We start from the raw sequence: 19,363 nt of genomic DNA, 5'->3' as shown, positions 1-19,363 counted from the left end.
GGACAGCAACACAATTAGACCCAACCAAATAATTAGAAAACTAAAAGATAATTACTTGACACATTGGAAAGAACTTACAAAAAAATACAGCAAACTAGAATGCTATTTGGCCCTAAACAGAGAGTACACAGTGGCAGAATACCTGACCACTGTGACTGACCCAAAATTAAGGAAATCTTTGACTATGTACAGACTCAGTGAGCATAGCCTTGCTATTGAGAAAGGCCGCCATAGGCAGACCTGGCTCTCAAGAGAAGACAGGCTATGTGCACACTGCCCACAAAATGAGGTGGAAACTGAGCTGCACTTCCTAACTTCCTGCCAAATGTATGACCATAGAGACACATACTTCCCTCAGATTACACAGACCCACAAAGAATTCGAAAACAAATCCAATTTGGATAAACTCCCATATCTATTGGGTGAAATACCACAGTGTGCAACCACAGCAGCAAGATTTGTGACCTGTTGCCACAAGAAAAGGGCAACCAGTGAAGAACAAACACCATTGTAAATACAACCTATATTTATGTTTATTTATTTTCCTTTTTGTACTTGAACTATCATTACAACACTGTATATAGACATAATGACACTTGAAATGTCTTTATTATTTTTGAACTTTTGTAAGTGAGAGAGAGAGAAAGAGAGAGAGAGAGAGAGAGAGAAAAAACAAAAAGATAATTACTTGACACATTGGAAAGAACAAACAAAAAAACAGAGCAAACTAGAATGCTATTTGGCCCTAAACAGAGAGTACACAGTCGCAGAATACCTGACCACTGTGACTGACCCAAACTTAAGGAAAGCTTTGACTATGTACAGACTCAGTGAGCATAGCCTTGCTATTGAGAAAGGCCGCCGTAGGCAGACCTGGCTCTCAAGAGAAGACAGGCTATGTGCACACTGCCCACAAAATGAGGTGGAAACTGAGCTGCACTTCCTAACCTCCTGCCAAATGTATGACCATATTAGAGACACATATTTCCCTCAGATTACAGCAATCCACAAAGAATTAGAAAACAAACCCAATTTTGATAAACTCCCTTATCTACTGGGTGAAAAACCACAGTGTGCCATCACAGCTGCAAGATTTGTGACCTGTTGCCACAAGAAAAGGGCAACCAGTGAAGAACAAACACCATTGTAAATACAACCCATATTTATGTTTATTTATTTTCCCATTTGTACTTTAACTATTTGCACATTGTTACAACACTGTATATATACATATGACATTTGAAATGTCTTTATTCTTTTGAAACTTCTGAGTGTAATGTTTACTGTTAATATTTATTTCACTTTTGTTTACTATCTACTTCACTTGCTTTGGCAATGTTAACATACGTTTCCCATGCCAATAAAGCCCTTAAATTGAAATTAAGAGAGAGAGAGAGAGAGAGAGAGAGAGAGAGAGAGAGAGAGAGAGAGAGAGAGAGAGAGAGAGAGAGAGAGAGAGAGAGAGAGAGAGAGAGAATGATGGATGGGTGTTTTTAATCAGGGTAATAAACACTAGTTCCTCCTCCTTATCAGCTTATCTCTGTGTTTCTCTTACCCATGACTAGATTACCGACACCCTCATTCTGTGTGGGGGTGTCTGTGTAAGGTGTTTTTGCATAATGCTATTCTTTCACAGAGCAGAGACGTGCAGGGTGCGTTATGCATTTAATTGTAATTGTGACCCAAAACTGTGCTCTTAACAAACACCATTTCATTCATCTTGGCCAAGGTGCAGAATGGGTCATAAACACACCATAATAGACAACACGACACTGACCTCAATCCAGACAACCCAGACAATTGTGACATATCCTGTTCCACACATCTTAATCCACATATTCAACACACTAAACTGTTATGTCAAGCAGTGTCAGAGGAAGGCCCTAAAAATTGTCAAAGACTCAAGCGGTACCGATGCACCAAGTCTGGAACCAAAAGGACCCCGAACAGCTTCTACCCCCAAGTCATAAGCCTGCTAAATAGTTAACCAAATATCTACTATCTGCATTGAACCTTTTGCCCTTTCTTTTGACTCATCACATACGCTGCTGCTACTGTTTATGTATGAAAAATGTATGCACTCACTAACTGTAAGTAGCTCTGGATAAGAGCGTCTGCTAAATGACTAAAATGTAAAATGTATTATCTATCCTGTTGCCTAGTCTCTATATGTACATATCTACCTCAATTACCTCGTACCCCTGCACATCGACTCTGTACTGATACCCCGTTTATATAGCCAAGTTATCGTTACTCATTGTGTATTTTACAGTATGACAATGAGACTTAGGCTGCCAACTATAAATAGGTTTCTATAGCCTAATGTAATGGTTTGTGAAAGTGTGAGGCAAGTAGGTCAGAGCTTTTACAATAGAATTATGAACAGTTTCTTTATCTTTTAAGATGGAAGTGAAGAGTGTTGCTAAAAAATATATTAGTCTTTATTCATTTTGGAACACTTAAAAACATGTTAGAATGGAAATGAGGTTTAATCGACCAGGCACTGGGAACCCCGATCCCGCGGACGCACACCAAGCAACTCCGCTCCGGTGAGATGGTATAATGGAGCCTTTTGTCTTATTAATACATCCTTTCAGGACAATGCGCCCTTTACAGTGACGGATGAGCGGACCTCGACAACACCCGAGGGGGTAACAGCGGATCTTGCAACGGCTACAAGACGTATAGGAGCCCCCCTGCGAGGCTAGAGCCAGGGGAGCACAGCCCCCACCCCTCGACAAACTACAATACACATAGCGCAGCAGTGAATCCGCCAGCAGCGGGCACGGTGGCTTGTTAATATTTAATGGAACATGTTACTCATTAAACACAGCGTTCCAAAACATCTGTCATTCTAGGAGAATAAAAACAATACATTTATTGACGGATAATTTTCTGGTTGTTTGATTAACCATATAATTTACAACCATGAGAAACACTGATAAGGCATCCCCCAAGACACCCATAAGCTTCTCTTAGAACTTGTGTGTGGTTTCCCTTTTACACTATCTACTGTGTATATATTAGATAACCTCTCAACACGTTTGACTGCATCCTGATAAACATTCATGCTGCCCAATTCTAATACCATTAAGGTTACTAAAAGTATCCTGTGTGATTAGATGTCAGTGGTTGCCAATAAATAAGTGCAATTGGTCTTTGGGTAGTCTAATATAAAATAATAGGCTATGTTTTCCCAAAGTAGGCTCTGTTCATAACCGCCCTCGTGTGTTGCAGACTCGCTTCACATTGTTCGTTGATTGATAGTTTCTTTGTTTTTCAACGACAGCACGTGTAGAGTGTACACTCGCCACAATTGTACAATTTAGCTAGTAGGTTTACGGATAAAACCACTTACCCCATGTGCGAAGTCGGCGGGTGCAGCAAAACCAAAGTAGGCCTATGTAGTTGTGGTTGTTGTCGACAAAGTTTTATCGTGTGGCTACCTATCTCCAAATCAAATGCCTTTTCAAAAAGTTCACTTGATTTGTGAGCGCGGTCTTCTTCTGGGTCGAGGGCAATGAGGACAATCAAAAGTTCCGATGACGACTGGACAGTGTTGCTTGTCTAGTCATTGGTAAATCCATAGCTGGAACAACTGCCTAACAAAAAAAATCCGAAATCAAATTCTATACTGCGAAGACTGAATGATTCCCAATACAAAAGATTTTAAAGACAATGCATACGACTTTTCGTTAGGCTCATACTTTCTCTTTTGTTGCTCTATTCCCAGTGTCCGTGTGATTGTCCCTTCTCCAACTCTGAGAACAACAGCTCCACGGGCTATGGAACGACAGGGAGGCGCGCACACATTACGCGCCGGTCACACACACATTACCCCACTCAAAACCACTGTAGAAAAACGTCCTACTACAGAATATGAACGAACACCATTCCCATTTGCGGGCTAATGGTTTTCACTTAGAATGCTCAGATGAATCCTCTACCTTTATTCATAGTCACTAATTAGATTTACAGGATTTGTGCATTGTGAATTTTTCTCTCTCTCCAGTGTACAAATGAAGTCCAGATGTTTTCGTCCTTAATGTTCCACCACCTCACTTCCGGAGCCCTCGCGCTCCCTGGATGAACGTGAGTCCAGTGCTTCTCTAAATCTAAACTAGCCAGAGATCCCAGGAGTCTTCCGACTGACTACAATAATGCAAATACTGTCTCTGGGGCTGATCAATTCCATGGCGACTGCTGTTCAAAAACTTGTCACGCATTCTGTATCAATGTTATACTGTTCCAAAAGGATACAGGCTATTCATATACTGAAGAATTTCAATGTTTCCCATACATTATTTTTAATTTCATTTTACCATAAGGGAAGGGACTTTTTGACCAATGTATTTGCGTTTTAACTATGATATGGCTCATAGCAAAACATGTAAATAAGCATTGAGTCAGTTTTTCATGTTGACTCATTCTTGTTTTTGTCTTTAATCAATACATCCTGGCATTTGGTCTGCTGTCAGTCAAGAAGGTAGGGGAGAGGTGAGTCTGGGTATGTTCTGTCAGTCATTATCAAGCCAGAAGTCTAGCCTAGCTACTGTACCATGATGCAGAGTGACATCAATGTAATGGTGTTGTATATGGCAGCCACACACCACATGACACATTACACACATCTTGGTGGCAAATGAAACCAGGTAATGAAACGCACACAGATGAAACATAAAGTCCATATACTGTCTGTCTGCTTTCACCCTGTGTTGGTGAGTGAGTTGAAAGTGAATAGAGCTGCATAGTAAGAGGAGACAGGCAGTGATTGGGCAACCCCCCACCCACTAACTGTAGTCACCCCTCCCTCCTTTCTTCCTAACACCTCTCCTCCTCCACCAGCTGCGTGGGAGGGGTTCTCTCAGAAGAGGGGGAATTGTGAAATGATCTTAAATAGAAATACTGTACGTTTAGGAGAAATCAAAAAGAGACTCAAAGTAAACTTTCTGTGTCTCTGGAAACTGAGAGAGGTTCTTCAACATGATGGCGTACCTACCCTCTAAACCAATACTTTTCGTACCTCCATGTGAATGACGTCCTCCACTTAAGCATTGGCAGTTTGAATGGACAGTGAGTAATCTGGATGTCTAGCAAGCACTCATTATGGACTGACTGCACATTGTCAGAGAGTTTATGATGGGACAAGACGTTTGAGAGAGAGTGCACTGCAGAGCCTCAGAGGAGAGAGGAACCCCCAACCTTGCAGCTCCCACTTAGCTCAGGGGAGGGGTCAAGAGCCCTGACCTCACTTCCTGTTGGGGCTACTCACAAGCATTCCATTGTCTGTGAGAATGTGACTGGGCTCTTGGGACTCCCCACATCTGGCAGCTTTTATTACGGCCCCTGCATGGTGAAAAATCTGTCAATGTGCCCTTGAGCAAGGCACAACCCTAATTTCTCCTGTAAGTCGCTTTGGATAAGAATGTCTGCTAAATGACAAAAAAATGTAAATGTCAAATGTCTTTCTTGTAAGTGAACATGGATTGTTGTGACACAGTCTGTGGTTACTTGACTTGTCTCTAGCCATATGTAGTTATGTGAAAGTGAGAGAGAGCGAGAGACAGACAGACATGGAGAGAAACAAAACCATTTTCCGTAATGTCTAGCAAGCAGACCTGAGCAGAAAATAGTTGTATTTTGTAGTTTATTAGAAAATACCAACTTTTTCAAATACTCAAGGTAGTCCATTGGTAGTCAGAATTAGAGAATCGCCTAAAGGAAATTATTTCCTTTGATATTCAAATATAGGTTTCAGAAAAAACAAATCACATTTAAAAGTATTTTGAATACATCCCAGAAAATCAAATACTACTTAAAAGTATTTGGATATATGCAAGTTATATATATATTTTATATACTCATTCCAGGGTTTTTCTTTATTTTTACTATTTCCTACATTGTAGAATAATACCTTGTCACAACACAACTGATTGGCTCAAAAGCATTAAGAAGGAAATAAATTCCACAAATTAACAAGGCACACCTGTTAATTGAAATGCATTCCAGGTGACTACCTCATGAAGCTGGTTGAGAGAATGCCAAGAGTGTGCAAAGCTGTCATCAAGACAAAAGGTGGCTACTTTGAAGAATCTCAAATATAAAATATATTTCGATTTGTTTAACACTTTTTTGGTTACTACATGATTCCATATGTGTTATTTCATAGTTTTGATGTCTTCACTATTGTTCTACAATGTAGAAAATAGTAAAAATAAAGAAAAACCCTTGAATGAGTAGGTGTGTCCAACTTTTGACTGGTACTGTATATATACAGTGCATTTGGAAAGTATTCAGACCCCTTGACTTTTTCCACATTTTGTTATGTTACAGCCTTATTCTAAAATGGATTAAATATTTTTGTCTCCCCTCATCAATTTACACACAATACCCCATAATGACAAAGCAAAAACAGGTTTTTAGAAATGTTTGCAAATTTACATAAGTATTCAGACCTTTTACTCAGTACTTTGTTGAAGCATCTTTGGCAGCGATTACAGCCTTGAGTCTTCTTGGGTATGACGCTACAAGCTTGGCACACCTGTATTTGGGGAATTTCTACCATTCTTCTCTGCAGATCCTCTCAAGCTTTGTCAGGTTGGATGGGGAGCGTCGCTGCACAGTGTCACGATCGTTGAGAGACGGGTCAGACCAAGGTGCAGCGTGGTATGCGAACATGTTTATTAAACTGGATAAACACTGACAAAACAACAAAAGGCAACGAAACGTGACGTCGGAAGGCTTACACAAACAAGCCAAACTCACCGAAACACAAACAAGATCCCACAACCCAGGCAGGAAAACTGGCTGCCTAAGTATGATCCCCAATCAGAGACAACAAGCGACAGCTGCCTCTGATTGGGAACCACACCCGGCAAACATAGAAATACAAAACCTAGACTTTCACACCCTGACCAAACTACCTGGAGAATAACAGTCTCTCCAGGTCAGGGCGTGACACACAGCTATTTTCAGGTCTCTCCAGAGATGTTTGATTGGGTTCAAGTCTGGGCTCTGGCTGGGCCCCTCAAGGACTTTCAGAGACTTGTCCTGAAGCCACTCTTGCCTTGTCTTGGCTGTGTGCTTAGGGTCATTGTCCTGTTGGAAGGTGAACCTTCATCCCATTCTGAGGTCCTGAGTGCTCCGGAGCAGGTTTTCATCAAGGATCTCTCTGTACTTTCCTCCGTTCATTTTTCCCTCGATCCTGACTAGTCTCCCAGTCCCTGCCGCCGAAAACCATCTCCACAGGATGATGCTTGCCACCACCATGCTTCACCGTAGGGATGGTGCCAGGTTTCCTCCAGACGTGACGCTTGGCATTCAGTCATGCCGTTCGGTTTAGCCAACGCGCCTCCGGTGTTCCAGGTGTTGGTCAATGACGTGCTCCGGGACCTCCTTGACTATAGCGTCTTCGTGTATTTGGATGACATCCTAATATACACCAGCAGCACGTTCGGCAGGTCTTCCAACGGCTTCTCCATCACCAGCTCTACGTCAAGGCGGAGAAGTGCGTGTTCCACACAGAGACAGTCTCCTTTCTGGGGTTCATCGTCACCCAGGGGGACCTACGGATGTACCCAGCCAAGGTCAGCGCAGTACTGGATTGGCCCCAGCCCTCATCCCTCAAGCAACTACAGTGGTTTTTAGGGTTCGCACATTTTTATAGGTGATTTATTCGCAATTTTAGCTCCCTAGCCGCTCCCCTGACAGCCCTCACCCAGACGAGCGTGCGCTCCTTTGCCTGGACCCCGGAAGCGGGGAACGCATTTGATGTGCCTAAGTGGCGCTTTACACCGGCCCCGGTCCTAGAGCATCCTGATCCGTCTCTGCCGTTCATTGTGGAGGTGGATGCTTCAGACGTTGCGGTGGGAGCAATCCTGTCCCAGCGGTTCCTCACGGACGGTAAGACTCACCCCTGCACGTTTTTCTCCCGTTGGCTGTCCCTGGCGGTGCGGAATTACGATGTGGGGAACCGTGAGCTGCTAGCGGTCAATCTCGCCTTGGGGGTGTGGAGGCATTGGCTAGAGGGGGCCGCCCATCCATTAGTCGTATGGACTGACCATAAGAACTTAGCAGGAGGCCAACATTCAGGGGGCCAAGAGGCTCAACTCGCGCCAGGCCAGGTGGGTGTTGTTCTTCACCAGGTTCCAGTTCACCATTTAATACCGTCCGGGGTCGAAGAATACCAAGCCTGATGCTCTCTCATTCCATTTCGACCCCGTGGACCTGGTGGAGAGGGACGACCCCATTGTCCCCAAGGCCCTGATTGCTGCACCAGTTTTGTGGGTAATCGATAGGCTGGTCAGAGCAGCGCTACGGCGGGAGCCCGATCCGGGCGGAGGTCCATCGTGGAGGATGTACGTACACAAGGCTGCGCGCTTGCGACTGCTTCAGTGGGCGCACACGTCCCACCTCACCAGCCATCGTAGGTTCTGGTGGCCATCGACTGAAGGGGATACGCGTGCCTTCGTGGCTGCTTGCCCGGTGTTCGCACGCACGAAGAGCTCACATCAGCCCGCGGCAGGGCTGGTATTCTTCCTATCCCCAAGCATCCCTGGTCCCACATCTCTCTGGATTTCATTTCCGCCCTACCCCCCTCTGATTGATACACAGCCATCCTGGTCGTTGTGGACCGGTTCTCGAAGGCTGCCCAGTTCATTCCCCTTCCCAAACTCCCGTCGGCCCAGGAGACAGCTAAATTGGTGGTGCAACACGTTTTCCGGGTCCACGGCCTTCCCCAAGATGTGGTGTCGGATCGGGGCCCTCAGTTCGCCTCCAGGTTCTGGAAGGCGTTTGCCAACTGACTCGGCACCTCCGTCAGCTTGTTTTCCGGCTTCCATCCCCAGTCGAACGGGCAGACGGAGCGCGTCAACCAGGATCTGGATGGGGTGCTGAGGTGCTACGCCTCCAGCAACCCAGCGACGTGGAGTCAGCGACTGGCGTTCCGCGGAGTATGCCCACAACACCCTTCTCTGCTCCTCCACCAGCCTGTCCCCCTTCCAGTGCCAATACGGGTACCAACCCCCCCTATTCCCCGAGCAAGAGGAGGAGGCGGTGGTCCCGTCGTTCCAGGCCCACATCAGTCGATGTCGCCGCACCTGGTGGCAGGTACGTGTGGCGCTTAAGCGGGCCTCAGTTAGGTCACATCAGGCCAATCGCAGGCGTCGCCCGGCCCTGGTTTTTCGCCCGGGACAGAGGGTGTGGCTCTCCACGCGGATCTTCCCCTCCGCGTGGAGTCCAGGAAGCTATCCCACCGGTTCGTCGGGCCATTCAGAGTGGTCCGGCAAGTCAACCCAGTGGCCTACCGCCTGCAACTTGCCCCCACCATGCGGGTGCATCCCACATTCCATGTGTCCCTCCTCAAGCCCGTCACTACCTGTCCCATGGCTCCCCTTCCTCGTCCTGTTCCCCCGCTGTGCCTCGTCAGAGGGCAGCCAGCGTTTACTGTGAACCGGATCCTGGACTGCCGGCGGGTGGGGAGGGGTCTCCAATTTCTGGTGGACTGGGAGGGTTATGGGCCGGAGGAGCTGTCCTGGGTGCCCAGGAGGGAAATTCTGGAACCAGGGCTGATAACAACATTCCGTCGCCTCCACCACTGTTACAGGAGTGGGTCGCAGTTCCGGAGCGATCCACTAGGTGTCATCCTCCGACAACCTTAGGCACCTCCTCACTTACAGTCTGGACTAATCAGTATCCTATTGGTGTCACCTGTGTCTACCTGTTCACATGTGTATTTATGCCCTCACTTCCCTGTGTTCCCTTGCTCAGTTTTCTCAGTTAGTTCCTCTATGTCCAGCAGTACTACCCGGTGTCTGATCGGAGACCAATGTACAGGTACTTGAGAAGTGTTTTCCCTTTTTCGTTATATGTTTCAGTCGTAGGTAGTATTTTGTATTTTGGCTGTCAGCCGGTTTTTGGAGACTTATTTACTCCGACTTTCTTTTATCGTGATAAGTCCGTTATTGAGAATTTTGGCTTCGGGAACACCAGTAAAGGTCCTTGTTTCACCATCTCTGCCTACTGTATATCCTGCACCGCACCTGGGTCACACCTCACACCAACCCTTACAGCAAGCAAAATGTCCCATTGTGTAAGAGCAGATATTGTGACTCTCAACTCATCTCCATACCTCCTCTCAGACCCAACAAGGCAAAGTGGTATTAGAGATAGGATCTGAGTTTCCTTTGTTTCTACTTTTAGATGCTGGCCAGCCTTCACTAGGGAAGTTATCACAACAGTCAAGCATAACTGTTCTCATGCTCTATTTCAGTGAAAGGGGACTTTCCATGGCTAAATGGTATACATTTAACCTATTTTCTACGGTGTTTACAGATGCAAGGCTGTTGTCAACGTCATGTACGGGAATTTCAATTAGGGTTAAACTAGTTAAGGGGGACCATCATTTACTGTACACTGAATGCACAAGGTCTAGTTTTCCTCCTTTGCACAAAGAGCAGTCAAGACAACACTAAGAAAATATGCTGTTACTATTCTGCATGAGGATCGCTGGGTGAAATCCACTGTATATTCCTGTTAATATTACCTTGTTTGGATTTGAAATAAATATATAACTACAGATGTAGAGAAAAGCAGGGGAAGGATCTCTTACTCCCATCACTTCCTCTATTTGAAGTTAGAGAGTAGCGCCACAAAGCCTGGACATAAGCCTTCCTCTTTCCTCCACAGATGCTTCAAAGTACCTCAAGTTAGACTTTATATTTTTAGCGCTGTGAATGTTTCTTAAGTCATGTGCATCTGTAACCCATTCTTGTGATACAATGAGACCTGATGGTCACAATGACATGCATAATGATACTCTGAGTATTCACATTCAGGTCAAAGGATGGGGAAATTAGCTCATTTTGGTTCTGTAACACTTTTGTCACCGTTAGTCTCCAGAGTGACATATTTGTCACCAACTGAGGATTGAGACAGAAGGGGCGCAGGGTTATTTTAGCATTATCTCGTGGCCTCATTTTAGTTTAGGTTTACCAGTAACTCGAAACATGTTACTTTTCTAGCGCAAATATGCTTTACCTCAAAGCAGTTATACTACATACAATACCCCTATTTTTGGTTCTATCTTGGTACTAGGGTAGTGCTGCAAACAGTCAGAACATGAGAGAACAGGACACAGCTAAAAGGGCTTTGCATGCTTGCATGTGATCATGGTTCTACACCATATTCTGCACTCTATTTTATGAATACAGCATAGGGCATGTTCTGAGAATTGTCAATATGAGTTCTGGATGTTCAAATCAATAGTGTTACTGTAGATGAACAGGAATCCCAGCCAGAGGCCTCAGCTACAGCTGCTTCCAGCCACTGTGAAAAATCACTAAAACCTGTGCCATTAACCATCAGTAAGTATCCTGAGGCTCTATGTGATTCAATCAATGGAGACAGCAGGCTGTGTGTGCTGCTGGTTGTAGAGGAGGTGTGTGTGTGTGTGTGTGTGTGTGTGTGTGTGTCATTGCCGTGTGTTTTTGTTCCCCCCATACTCCTTAACAGACAGAGTAAACATTGGCTCTTGGATGTCTGATGATCTTCTCCTCTCTCCAAATCACCCATTAGTGGCTTAAGTGTTGGTCATGACACATGTCTGTCTCTCTCTCTGTCTCTCTGTCTCTCTGTCTCTCTCTCTCTCTCTCTCTCTCTCTCTCTCTCTCTCTCTCTCTCTCTCTCTCTCTCTCTCTCTCTCTCTCTCTCTCTCTCTCTCTCTCTCTCTCTCTCTCTCTCTCTCTCTCTCTCTCTCAATTCAATTCAATGTCAATTTAAGGGCTTTATTGGCATGGGAAACGTGTGTTAACATTGCCAAAGCAAGGGAAGTAGATAGTAAACAAAAGTGAAATAAACAATAAATATTAACAGTAAACATTACACTCAGAAGTTTCAAAAGAATAAAGACATTTCAATGTCATATTATGTATATAAAACATTACACTCAGAAGTTTCAAAAGAATAAAGACATTTCAATGTCATATTATGTATATATACAGTGTTGTAACAATGTGCAAATAGTTAAAGTACAAATGGGAAAATAAATAAACATAAATATGGGTTGTATTTACAATGGCGTTCTCTCTCTCTCTCTCTCTCTCTCTCTCTCAATTCAATTCAATTCAATTTAAGGGCTTTATTGGCATGGGAAACGTGTGTTAACATTGCCAAAGCAAGTGAAGTAGATAGTAAACAAAAGTGAAATAAACAATAAATATTAACAGGAAACATTACACTCAGAAGTTTCAAAAGAATAAAGACATTTCAAATGTCATATTATGTATATATACAGTGTTGTAACAATGTGCAAATAGTTAAAGTACAAATGGGAAAATAAATAAACATAAATATGGGTTGTATTTACAATGGTGTTTGTTCTTCACTGGTTGCCCTTTTCTTGTGGCAACAGGTCACAAATCTTGCAGCTGTGATGGCACACTGTGGTTTTTCACCCAGTAGATAAGGGAGTTTATCAAAATTGGGTTTGTTTTCGAATTCTTTGTGGATCGCTGTAATCTGAGGGAAATATGTGTCTCTAATATGGTCATACATTTGGCAGGAGGTTAGGAAGTGCAGCTCAGTTTCCACCTCATTTTGTGGGCAGTGTGCGCATAGCCTGTCTTCTCTTGAGAGCCAGGTCTGCCTACGGCGGCCTTTCTCAATAGCAAGGCTATGCTCACTGAGTCTGTACATAGTCAAAGCTTTCCTTAAGTTTGGGTCAGTCACAGTGGTCAGGTATTCTGCCACTGTGTACTCTCTGTTTAGGGCCAAATAGCATTCTAGTTTGCTCTGTTTTTTTGTTTGTTCTTTCCAATGTGTCAAGTAATTCTCTTTTTGTTTTCTCATGATTTGTTTGGGTCTAATTGTGTTGTTGTTGTTGTTGTTGTCCTGGGGCTGTGTGGGGTCTGTTTGTGTTTGTGAACAGAGCCCCAGGACAAGCTTACTTAGGGGACTCTTCTCCAAGTTAATCTCTCTGTAGGTGATGGCTTTGTTATGGAAGGTTTGGGAATCGCTTCCTTTTAAGTGGTTATAGAATTTAACGGCTCTTTTCTGGATTTTGATAATTAGCGGGTATTGGCCTAATTCTGCTCTCTCTCTCTCTCGCTCTCTCTCTCTCTCTCTCTCTGCCTCTGTCTCTGTCTGTCTGTCTGTCTGTTGTTCACAGGTTATGTGGTTAAACAGGTCCCCCTTGCTCCCGCTCCCCCATAAAGACCTCTAGTGTTACCGTCCCCTCTTATCTCTAACCTGATCATCTAGTGTTCTTTTACCTACACAATAGACTTCTAGTTCTTAGAAATATTTGATCTCTTTGTTGTGAGGTGAGGTTCACCTCATTGTCTACACCACATGCAGGGCGCTTTGTTTCCCCCCACACAAATTAAACCGTATGTACTTTTGTTAGTTATGTACATGATGTGTACATGAAGGCATGTGAAGTCACTTATTTCACCAGATTTAATTATAGGCACATTATTATTATACATTTTTAAAATAACTGCCAGGCCTTGCAGTACCTATCTTCTGTTTGCTTCCTGTGCGTGTCCTGTGTTAGTGTTTTCTCTGTGTGTCTCTGTGTTTTCTCTCTGTGTGGCTGTGTGAGGGGAGTCTCTCTGAACATATGATCTGTCTATTTATTTTCCTAGCAGAGCTCTCTGTGGGTATGAGTGAGATGTCTCCGTGGTGCAGTGGATCTCAGTGTGTAGTCAATGTTAAAGGGTTCCACCCCTTCTGCCCAGGAATCTCTCACAGGAGTATAGAGTTCCCCTATTATTATAGTCTGGACTAAATAGACTGTTCCCATGTTCCACTTTATGCATGCGTGTGAGTATGTGGATGTGTTGTTATGGGTCACTGTGTTGGTTACTGTACTGGTGTATTGGGTCATGTCTATTATGTTCCATTTCAGTGTGTGTGACTCTGCCATCACCTCTCTCCCTCTGACAGGGTGGAGAAAGAGATGAGGAGGGCAGGGAGGTCCAGAGAGCTCCATGGTGAGGGACGGTACGGACACAGGGATTGGGAGATGAGGGACACGAGGTAGGGGTTGGGGGGCATGAGTTTTGTGGCTTCCTGGAGCTTAGGCCCTGTGTTTACAGAGCCTTGCTCAAGTACCATTATGAAAACACATTCCAATCCACACATTCATTATTACGCTAGGCTCTATTAACATTATAACTCAGAGATAATGTTTTCCTAAACAGGACCTGTCATTTGTTCTGTCATACAACTCTTGTCAGTCAGCTTAGATTCTCATTCTCTGTGTGTGTCACCTATCTACGAGCCAACTCTGTGTTACAGGAGGGGGTCGCAGTTCCGGAGCGACCCACTAGGTGTCATCCTTCGACAACCTTAGGCACCTCCTCACTCACAGTCTGGACTAATCATTATCCTATTGGTGTCACCTGTGTCTACCTGTTCACCTGTGTATTTATGCCCTCACTTCCCTGTGTTCCCTTGCTCAGTTTTCTCTGCTAGTTTCTCAATGTCCAGCAGTACTACTCAGTGTCTGATTGGAGATACTTGAGAAGTGTACAGGTACTTGAGAAGTGTTCTCCCTGTTTCGTTATTTGTATCAGTCTTAAGTAGTATTTCGTATTTTGGCTGTCAGCCAGTTTTTGGAGACTTATTTGCTCCACCTTTGTTTTATCGTGATAAGTCCATCCTTTAGTATCCTGGCTTCGGGACCACCAGTAAAGATCCTTGTTTCACCATCTCTGCCTACTGCCTACTGTATATCCTGCACCGCACCTGGGTCACACCTCACACCAACCCTTACAGCTCTGGTCCAGGGCGTTACTTACGTCAGAGATGTAAACAAAGACACAATTGTGCTGTAATTAAGGGGAATTCCTAACAGCTGGAATAAAAATAGGTCTATTTCCCCAGTAATTTTCATTCATCCTTCTCAACTTCTCAAGCCTAAAACTGACAAGAGCAGCAAGCACAGAAAACCGGAACAATGGACTGAGTTTAGGAGTCAGTTAAGCGTGAGAGGTGAATGTCATGGATGGGGTTCTATTATCTTCAGAGGCATCAGAGAGGACAAGGGCAAAATCTGAAACCATATGGCAGCCATCAGTGTCTCCCCTTGTCATTGGTAGAGAAACCCAACACTGACATTTCCAGCTAATTCTTTGACCTGTGTGTGAGTTCAAATGCTTAATACACTTGCAGGTTTAGATCAATGGTTATGGCAGTGTACCTTGCTCTCACCCGTGTGTGTGTGTGTGTGTGTGTTTGTGCACATATGGGATGACTGTGCATGCAGTATTTGTTTATATAAATGGTTTTACAAAAGAGTGTTTGTGCCGACACGTGTCAAACACACACATCTCTCCCCTCTCCACTCCCTTATCTTCTGTTCCCTCAGGGCAGGACTGGCGGGTTGACTGCAGGGGTCAATGTTGGGGTCATCAGATAACAAGGATCAGGGTCAGGCCATAACAAGAGCACAGCTTTAATCTCTCCCCCTCTCCCTCTCTCTCTCCCGCTCCCTCTCCCTCTCTTTTTCTCTGCTGTCCAGACCAGACAAACCCCCTCTATGTCCCCCATGCACTCTCCTTCACACCCTGGTCCTTTTCACACTATTGTGCCATCCTGAATCGTACTGTGTTGGCTCGGATATTTTCTTCCCACTTTGTCCTTTCCAGCACAGTTCCAGCAACTGTGATGGATGGTAACCAGGCCAGTGAAGTACAGCTCGGCTCAGCTCAGTAGGTTAACAAGAGTACTTCAGTGAAGAGGGAAAACTAATGTGAAGATGACTAAGGGATATCTGTGAGTGTGTGTCTATGTTTGTTTGTGTGATCGACAGCAAGTCAGACAGAGTGACAGGGTGGTGGAATGTGCGTATCGTAAAATAACAAAGGCTGTGAGAGGAGATGACAGGGAGACAGTGAGGGTCTAAATCTCACACGCTGCCGACACAGCCTGGAGCACTGCAGTCTATAGACAGCTCAGACACACTGCAGGAGCTGGACACAACACCAGACATTCACAATCACCTAGACAAGAAAATGGCCACAAAGGACACCAATTGTCCAGCTGAGACCGTCCATGACACAGCTATTTCAGTTTTACCATCCATGTCTATGATAAGTTGATGCTGTATATAAAATATCATTTCACATTATTTTCAGTGCAGATTTGTCTTTTGATGTGCATGTCTCGGCACTCAGCAGTTTGTCATGAAAGGGACCATGACATTAGTTAGCCTCCACCAGGGAGCTGGGAGTGGTGTTGTTATTGTAAATCACACTTGAAACATACTTAAAATTGAGCAGAGATTTACTGACTGTGCAGCGGTAGCTCCCCTGCTGCTCACCACAACACACCACAACCACCACCTTGGGGTCTGGTACTTTGATCTCCTACACATTCTTCCCTTCGCCATCTCACTTCACTTCCCTCTCCCATGTTTATAATGGGCTTGCAGACAGGAACTGAACACTTCTCCACTCCACTCGCCCAGACCTCTGTCTCCACGGTCACCACGGTCACCACTACGGTCACCCTAACAAACTACCGCTGCTGGTGGCCAAATAAGTCATGATCTTTTCCGACTCCCGTTTTCATTTCACTTCTTTACGCAGTCACAGGAGGGTTTTAGTCAATGCCACTCCGACATTGCTCGTTCTAATATTTATATATTTCTTAATTCCATTATTTTACTTTTAGATTTGTGTGTATTATTGTGAATTGTTAGATACTACTGCACTGTTGGAGATAGGAACAATAACATCTGCTAAAAATGTGTATGTGACCAATACAATGTGATTTGATTTGATTTAAGTGTTTTATGGCCACCCATTTTCCATCTCACTGGGATAGCGGCTATTTTCATAGTCACTAATAGCACTGTTTATTTTTTGCACCACGGTCAGGAGTTTTTATAGCGTGGGACGGTGGGAGATCATCTCTCTCTCTCTCTCGCTCCCCCCTCTCTCTCTCGCTCTCGTGCTCTCTCTCTCTCTCTCTCTCCAGCTCGCTCTCTCTCTCTCTCTCTCTCCTGCTCTCTCTCTCTCTCCACCTTGTCTCCACAGTCGTCATCAGGTTGGGTCTGTTGTGTTGATTCTCCTCCCTTGTTCCTCCTGCTGCCTCCACTCCTCTTTTCTTCCCCCTGACCTGGAAACTGGGTGTTGAGACAGTGAGCAGGGAGCAGGAAGCCCTTGAGCAGGACAAGGCTCTTCTGTGCTGCAGACCAGAACAGGCCAGGCCAGGGGAGGGGAGACCAGAGTGGAGGATGGAAGAGGGGGATGGATGGAGGAGGGGAAGGGGAGGAAGGAGGGTTTTGGCGAAGTTTGGTGATGTTGCTACAGCTGTGTCGTAATTACATTATGACCTCGCCGGCCACATCCAATCAAAACTAAAATAACACGGCGGCCACGGCCAATCAAAACGGTAAAACACATTGCTAATTAAAAGAAAAGGAGTGAAAGACTAGGAGCACAGAGAATAGAAATTTGAACGCCAGCTCCCTTACTACACACACTATACACACCACTGTATAAACACAATGTTAACTGTAAACACTCATCTATTACACAGTGTGCTCTAAACACTCAAAGCTAAGATTCCACCAACACATGGGCTACACAAAACTAACACCCTGGGCGTCTCTCAATCATATTGAACATTGATGAGGAAAGCTGACTCTGGCAATACTGCATTAATACGTCGATTTTTCCTCGCTGAAGGCCAGACCGAGCCGACACTTTTCCAGCTTAAGTAGATGATGACGGATGAACGGAGTGGGCTGCCATATTAGATTTCTTATTGAATAATATGATGGGAGTCACGGTGTCAAACAGAGCTGTCTGCCTGGCATACACTGAGACTGTGACTGAGGTTTCCACATGATGAAGACTGTAAGTAGTTTAGTTTGAGAACCCACTTTCAACCTCCAGGCCTGCCAGCTGGACCGACTGGGTAATGCCTGGAGATTTAGTACGATGTGAGTCATGCCATTAACTCAATGGCAAACAAAAGTCAAAGCTCATCTAGGGCAGCAGATAGAACAGTCACTGCAACACACTCACACACACCAGGAAGACTGGTTTGTTAATGAGAGAAGAGAGTAGCTGACACATGGGACAGAGTTCATTGTGAGGAGGGCAAGCCGAGCAGAGCAGTCATCCCTCCAAGGAATTATGGGAACTTCCCTCACTAGGAATTAGGGGTGGCCTATGGGAACTGTAAGAGACTGGGTGCACATTAGGTCCCTGTTAGAACCAAGCCTGTTCAGCCTCAGATCCCTACTACACTACCCCATGAGCGTGAGGTGTGTGTGTGTGTGTGTGTGTGTGTCTAACAAGCTGTGGTTGTTTTGAAGTGTTACGTGACCATGGACCGAGCCGTAATGCTGGAAAACATCCAGTGTTTATCTTGAAAGTCAGAGTTTGGCAACAGTGCAGCTGTCCTGAAGAATGCTCCATAAAGTGACGAACATTGCTGCTAGCTAACACAAAAAGAAAGCTGCCTTTAATTAAGGTCTCACACAAACCCCTTTTCCAGGGCTATCAGTGATCATGTTAAATTGAAGCAGATTGGTTGAGATAGGTCTGATAGTTTTACGACTCCATGGTGAAACTATAACAGCAACAGGCTCATAATGCTAATACGCCATGGCTCTGTGTGGGTGTTGTTAACTTGCTGGAGGGTTTGTCCTCTTTCTGTTGCACAGGAGGTATTGGTGCTGACAACAACTTCTTTGGCCACGGGTGTGACTCATTGAGAAACTGGTTCAAAGGGTAGCTCAGTACACTGATAGAGATACACTCTTGTCCTTTTTGTATAACACTAACACACACACCTACACGTGCATGCACAAACACTCACACAAGTCACAGACACACACACACACAAACTCATATGCAGATGCTCAAGAGAAACTATGTACGTATAAGGTTACATATGCTTGCCTCTGTGTATGTGCATCCACAGCCAACAGAACAACAGTGTGGCTGATTCATTGTCTCAATGTGGATACTGTTTGTCACGTTGTATAATGATAGGAGACAGGCGCAGGAATACGTAATAGGGGTTTTATTTTCTCTACCCAACACAAGGTACGTCATGAACAACGACGGGGACGAAGCCCAAAACAAACACGTGTATATAATTTATAACACAGGGATGTAACCCAAACAAAAGAGCGAGGTGTAAACCTCTAAATAATAAACGGGACGAGACCCGTAATAACAAGTGCCCAATCCCACGGTATGTAACCCGTAATACAAAGTACTCACGAGACCAACGGACATGGGACAATTATCGACAAGGACAATGGGGAACAGAGGGCACATTTATACACATACTAATCAGGGGGAATGGGAACCAGGTGTGCGTAATGAGACAAGACAGT

At 44.7% G+C, this 19,363-nt stretch overlaps 1 protein-coding gene across 1 annotated transcript in view; it reads right to left on the bottom strand.

Annotated features, from left to right (window-relative positions):
• The window catches only part of LOC311103371 (sphingosine 1-phosphate receptor 2-like), a 28,631-nt gene extending 24,844 nt beyond the window's left edge, over nucleotides 1-3,787 (bottom strand). Inside the window, exon 1 of the mRNA XM_084144934.1 lies at nucleotides 3,359-3,787. The gene's annotated coding sequence lies outside the window, so the exon portion shown is untranslated. The remainder of the gene's footprint in view (nucleotides 1-3,358) is intronic.
• Nucleotides 3,788-19,363: the final 15,576 nt, after the last annotated feature.

The sequence above is a fragment of the Coregonus lavaretus genome (genome assembly GCF_964263955.1).
Source record: "Coregonus lavaretus genome assembly, chromosome: 28".
NCBI classification, from domain to species: Eukaryota; Metazoa; Chordata; class Actinopteri; order Salmoniformes; family Salmonidae; genus Coregonus; species Coregonus lavaretus.
The sequence above is the reverse complement of the archived record's forward strand: the minus strand, read 5'-3'. Positions and strand labels throughout refer to the sequence as shown.